The sequence below is a fragment of the Amblyraja radiata genome, chromosome 23, assembly GCF_010909765.2.
Source record: "Amblyraja radiata isolate CabotCenter1 chromosome 23, sAmbRad1.1.pri, whole genome shotgun sequence".
NCBI lineage: Eukaryota > Metazoa > Chordata > Chondrichthyes > Rajiformes > Rajidae > Amblyraja > Amblyraja radiata.
Window position 1 is genome coordinate 7,406,624 of NC_045978.1, and position 6,000 is coordinate 7,412,623.

A 6,000-nucleotide genomic window follows, 5' to 3' on the forward strand; every position below is an offset into this window, starting at 1 on the left:
GACTACAGATAACAGCCTCAGAATTAAAGGACGTTCCTTTTGGAAAGAGACGAGAAGGAATTTATTTGGTCAGAAGGTGGTATTCTGTGGAATTCTTTGCCACTGAAGGCCTTAGAGGCCAAGCCAATGGATATTTTTAAAACGGAGATTGATAAATAGATAGATTCTTGATTCGTACAGGTGTCGGGGGTTATGGGGAGAAGGCAGACGAATGGGGTTAGGAGGGAGAGATAGATCAGCCATGATTGAATGGCAGACGAGACTTGATGAGCCGAGTGGCCTAATTCTGCTCCTGTTTCTTATGACCTTATGCCAACCCTGTCATCCTACCAATCAACTAAGTGAATCTAAACTGCACTGATATTTAAAGACAACATAGAAAACACAAGATATTTTCCTTCAATCAAAAAAATAAAAAATTGCAGAAGATGTTGGCAAGTCTCTAGTGTGTGTCGGGCAGTGTTGATGTGTGGGGATTGCTGGTCGGTGTGGACTCAGTGACCGAAGGGCCTGTTTCTGCGATGTATCTGTAAACTAAACTACACTACATTAAAAAGACTCGGCAAACAACACAATTATGAATTATTTTAAAAGTTTATTAAAAGTTTTTAAAAACATTGCATCTAGTGTAATATAATCCACAACAAATAGCATAACATGGAATGTTCCCAAATCCTGTTTGAAATCATATGCTGATATTTTCTTTGTAATCTAAGACTTTTTTTAACATTTAGCTGTAACTAGACTAAGTGGGTCCCAGCATCACATGGGAGGGCTGGTTCCCCCAACACAATATTCCACCTCGCCGCTAATTCCAGGGGGGCTTTCTGGAGAGCTAGTGTGGGTGTTGTGGGCTGAAGGGACTGGTTTCCAAAGGGCCAGTATGGACAGTGTGGGCCGAATGGGTTCTTGGACTGGCGGCTCAGTCACTCAAGCCTGTTGTGCTGGGAGCTCACTCAATCACAGGAAATTGCAGCGAATTGTGGATGCAGCTTGGACTATCACACAAACTAACCTCTCCTCTATTGACTGTATTTATGCCCAACGATGCCTCAGCAAGGCCAGCAGCATAATCAAGGACGAGTCGCACCCTGGCCACTCCCTCTGCTCCCATCTCTCCCATCAGGCAAAAGGTATATAAGTGTGAAAACATATACTTCCAGATTCAGAGACAGTTTCCTCCCAGCTGTTATCGGGCAACTGAACCATCCTACCACAACCAGAGAGCAGTGCTGAACTACTATCTACCTCGTTGATGACCCTCGGACTATCCTTGATTGGACTTGTTGCCTTTACCTTGCACTAAATGTTATTCCCTTATCATGTATCTATACACTGTAAATGGATCAACTAATCATGTATTGTCTTTCTGCTGACTGGATAGCACGCAACAAAAGCTTTTCACTGTACCTCGGTACATGTGACAATAAACTAAACTGAACGATATAAGACAAATCGCTGGCTTTCTCAGCTCAAGTTTGAATTTAATCTGAGCCCACTTCAGTTGAAGAAAACGAGTCAAGACACAGAAAGCAGCATAATTTTGAATTGCTGTAAAGGTTTATTGAAAATAAATTAAAACTTTCTTCAAACATTGTTTCGATTGAAAAATATAATCCACAAGAAATAACATAGCATGGAATGTTCCCAAAACTTATTTGAAATTAGCAACTGCAAAATACCATGTGTTGGTTGGTATTTCCTTATCAATATGCAGTGAGCAGATAAACAAGGGTATCCTTATCTGCAATGCCTTTCACAGAATCATAGCCAGTCTCGAGAGTTCCTTCACACAGTTGGGACACTTGATGGTATGCTGGCTTTGCAACTTTGATCTAGTTTCAGTCAGTATTAATCACTGGCCATACCTCACTCAAACTTCTTCCAAACAGACATGTAAAAGTGAATGATTTAGCAGTTACAACTATAGTGAATATAAAAATAGATATCTTATCCTTATTTGGGATTTCTTGAAATGCACCATTATAACATATCTATAAATATAAATATAGATAACCTAGCAGCAGGCTTCACAATTTTGCATCAATTATTTCAACATTTAAGTCATGATTTATCTCACATCTCATTTTTTATACAGATAATATAAAGTATATACGATTCTTCATAGAATGCTACAACAATATAGAATGGACAGAGGCTTTTCACCATTCAATGGGTCTTTGGTGGAGGCAACTTATGATAACACCTATGAACCTAAGTGTTTTTACAGCCCAGCTTCTTTTTGATTAAAAACAAGGAACTGCAGTGCTGGAGTAATTCAGGGAGTCAGGGAGCATTTCTGGAGAACATGGATAGGGGATATTTGGGATTGAGATTTTAGAGTTTAGAGTTATAGCGTGCAAATTGGTCCTTCGTCCCATCAAGTCCATGCCCACCATCGATCACCCGTACACTAGTTCTATGTTCTCCCATTTCTGCGTCACAAACACAAGGGGCAATTTGCAAAAAACAATTAACCTACAAACCTGCACGTCCTTGAAATACAGTAGGAAATTGGGGCACCTGAAGAAAACCCACGAGGTCACATGGAGAAGGTACAAACTCCTCACACAGACAGCACCCGAGGTCAGGATCTAACCTGGGTCGCTAGCACTGTGAGGCTACAGCTCTACCGCTGTGTTACTGTGGTGCCCTAAAGTGTCTGAAGAGGTGTCTCGACCTGAAAGGTCGCCAATCCATGTCTTCCAGAGATGCTATCTGACCAAAGGTACACAAAAATGCTGGAGAAACTCAGCGGGTGCAACAGCATCTATGGAGCGAAGGAGATGGGCAACGTTTCGGGCCGAAACCCTTCTTCAGGCTTTCTCACCAAATGAGTTATTCCAGCACTGTACTTTTTTTTTACCTTGAGTTATCTGATGGTCCTACTCTCATAGTTGTAATTTCCTTCTGGAAATTTACGGAATTCTATTTTTGAACATTTCTGTGGAACCTTCTTCCATTAACCTCTCCAATCACCGCATCTCCGTGGGTAAAAAATGTTCCTCGTTTTGCAAATGCCTTTTGCCCCTCATCTCAAATACTTCAGCTGCCGGTAATAGTGGTGAAACTGCCATCATTCATTGTTATTATATTGTAAAAAATGTTCCAACTTTTAAAATCTGTATATCCAAAGTTAAATACAGAAATAGAAAACTTGCAGGCAGTGTTGTGCTTTACGGTGTTATTCCAACAGATGAAGTTCTCTTCGAATTGGCAATTTAAAAAACATACCTAATTTTTTCTTTACAATTTTTCTGTACAAATCATGTGGATATTAATCTCAGTGAATGATGGTAATATTGTAGTATGCAAAACCAAAACAACCGCTGAATGTTCTCAAATCTTATTATATATTCATGGAATAACAAAAGTAATATTGCTTTAAATGCTCTTTTTATGACATTCCTCTTTTCAACTTAATAATTTCTTCCAGTATTTATTTCACTTTTTAGTCGGATTTTAATTGAATACCAAAAGTTAGTTGCTGTTTGTTCTCTGTGGAAATGTTTCAATGTAATTCTCAGTCTTTATAACATCACAGCTGTTTTCAGACACCAGTGAACCCAGGGCAGAAGGGTAATAGATAGAGAGAATGCACAGACACCTTCACCCAGGGTAAGAGAATCAAGAACCAGATAACATAGGTTTAAGTTGAAAGGGGAAAGATTTAATTGGAACCTAAGGGGCAACCTTTCCGCTCAGAGGGTGGTGTGTGCACGGAACAAGCTGCCAGAGAAGGTAGTTGAGGCAGATACTATAAAAGCATTTAAAAGACAGTTGGACAGGTAGATGGATGGGAAAGGTTTATATGGATACGAGCCAAATGGGGGGGGGGGGGGCAAATGCAGCTTAAATGGGGCATCTTAGTCAGCATGGACAAGTTGTGACGAAGGGCCTGTTGCCGTGCTGTTTGACTATGGCCCTCTATCCACTACCATGATTCTATGATTGGAGCTCTATGACTCTATGATTATAACAGATACTCTGGGTGAGAGGTTTCAGCAGAAGATGGGCTGAGGCAGGGAGGGCAGGGCAGTATTAGACAAGTTTATACAGACTCCTTTTCCAATGGAGCCAGTGTGGAATTAGAAGGACGGGGTCAAACAAACACTTGGGTGGGTTCCATATTCTCCTGCCCCACCCCCCTCCCCCCTCCCCAACTTTTGTCTCAAATATTTTACAACTGATAGAAAGTCGCACAAATAACAGTATTTGTCTCTTGATTCTTGACTCTCTTTAAACTATTAACCCCGCCACCGGTTTAAGCTGCTACACAGACTTGCAGGATTGGCAGCAAAAGTGGGAAACCAAGTTTGTTTTTGCCTTTCTCTCCCTTGCATCCCACAATGGCCAAAAAACAAACTGCAACCTGGAATAAAATAAAACCCCTCTTTCGACATGCAATTTACTAAAACCTTGCCCTTAAACACAAGACTTTTGGAGACCATTCAGGGCAAATTACTAAACATGACCTCAACTGACACCTCTCCAAAAACGACTTTTTACATTTGCTACGACATTATACAAATCTGCTTTTAGAAGTAATGAGATTATCATCTTTGCAACAGGCTTTCCGTTGAGAGTTTCTCTCCATTTCATCAGAATAGGATGTAAACTTTCAAACATCAGTAATACTTGTGGCTAAGGGGATCAGAGGGTATGGAGAGAAGGCAGGTACGGGATACTGAGTTGGATGATCAGCCATGATCATATTGAATGGCGGTGCAGGCTCGAAGGGCCGAATGGCCTACTCCTGCACCTAATTTCTATGTTTCTATCATAACTCTGTTCTCTCCTGTCATTTCCCAATAGAATCTCTCAACGTCTTCAGTAGCAGTAAGAGAACGGAGAAACATTTTGAGTCCATTTTTTGCGATGTTCTGATGTGCCACAAACTGAAGAAGTGCGTCATCACACGCTGTTGAGAGCAAAAACAATTTTATCTTAAACTTTTTATTAGACGCCCTGTGTTGGTTTTAAGCTGTTGATCTATTTCTAGTCACATTCAATCTTATGCTTTGTTTTTCCATTCATCACAAAAAAAAGAAAACTTAATAAAATCTTATTTTAACCATAAACTTCAGACACGTTAAAGAGGTAATATAATGTAATAATGTACTATATAGATTAGTTGCAATAATTACCATATTAAGTGTATGAAGTAGGTTTAACTTGGCATCATGCTCACACTGACATTATCAAACGGTCATAAGGTCATGTAAGAGGAGCAGAATTAGGCCATTCGGCCCATCAAGTTTACTAGACTATTCAATGGTGGCTGAGGTTTGGGTCAACTTGAGATACAAAATGTGTAATATAAGGTAACGTAATGTATAATATTTGCACAGGTACATATATATAACAGGTTTAAAGGGATATGGGCCAAACACAGGCAGATGCAACTAGTGTAGATGGGCATGTAGATTAGTGTGGGCAAGTTGGGCGGAAGGGCATCTGTTTCCACGCTGTATGAATCTATGACTCAACAAAACCATGAATTACTTTTTTTTAAATGCCAGAAAATGTAATACTTAAAATATAGTTGCATCATTAAGATCCCGTTATTGGATCGTTAAACTGTTCACATCAGTAACAGCGTCATCTGAATAGCAGGCAACTATTCCCATCTCATTTGGCTCGGAGAAAGGTTTGCAAATTCTTCCCAGAAATTTACACTTACCTGGATTTTCTGAACAACAGTAAAGTGCTGTGTTTATCTGTAAAGTAAGGCTTGATTGTATTCATGTACAATCTTTTCTTTCACTGGATAGCCCACAAACAAAGTTTTTCATGTATCTCGGTACACTTGAGAATAATAAAAAGCTGAACTAAAGAAAGTTAAACTAAGATAAACTAAACTAAACTGCACACAGCTCTCCAATGAGATTGGGATGAATGAAAGAATACTTCATTTTCACATGTGGCAAGCCACAGTGAAATTCTTTGTTTCAAAGTATGCGAAGAGTCACCACATCAAGGGCGCCAACAATGTTACAA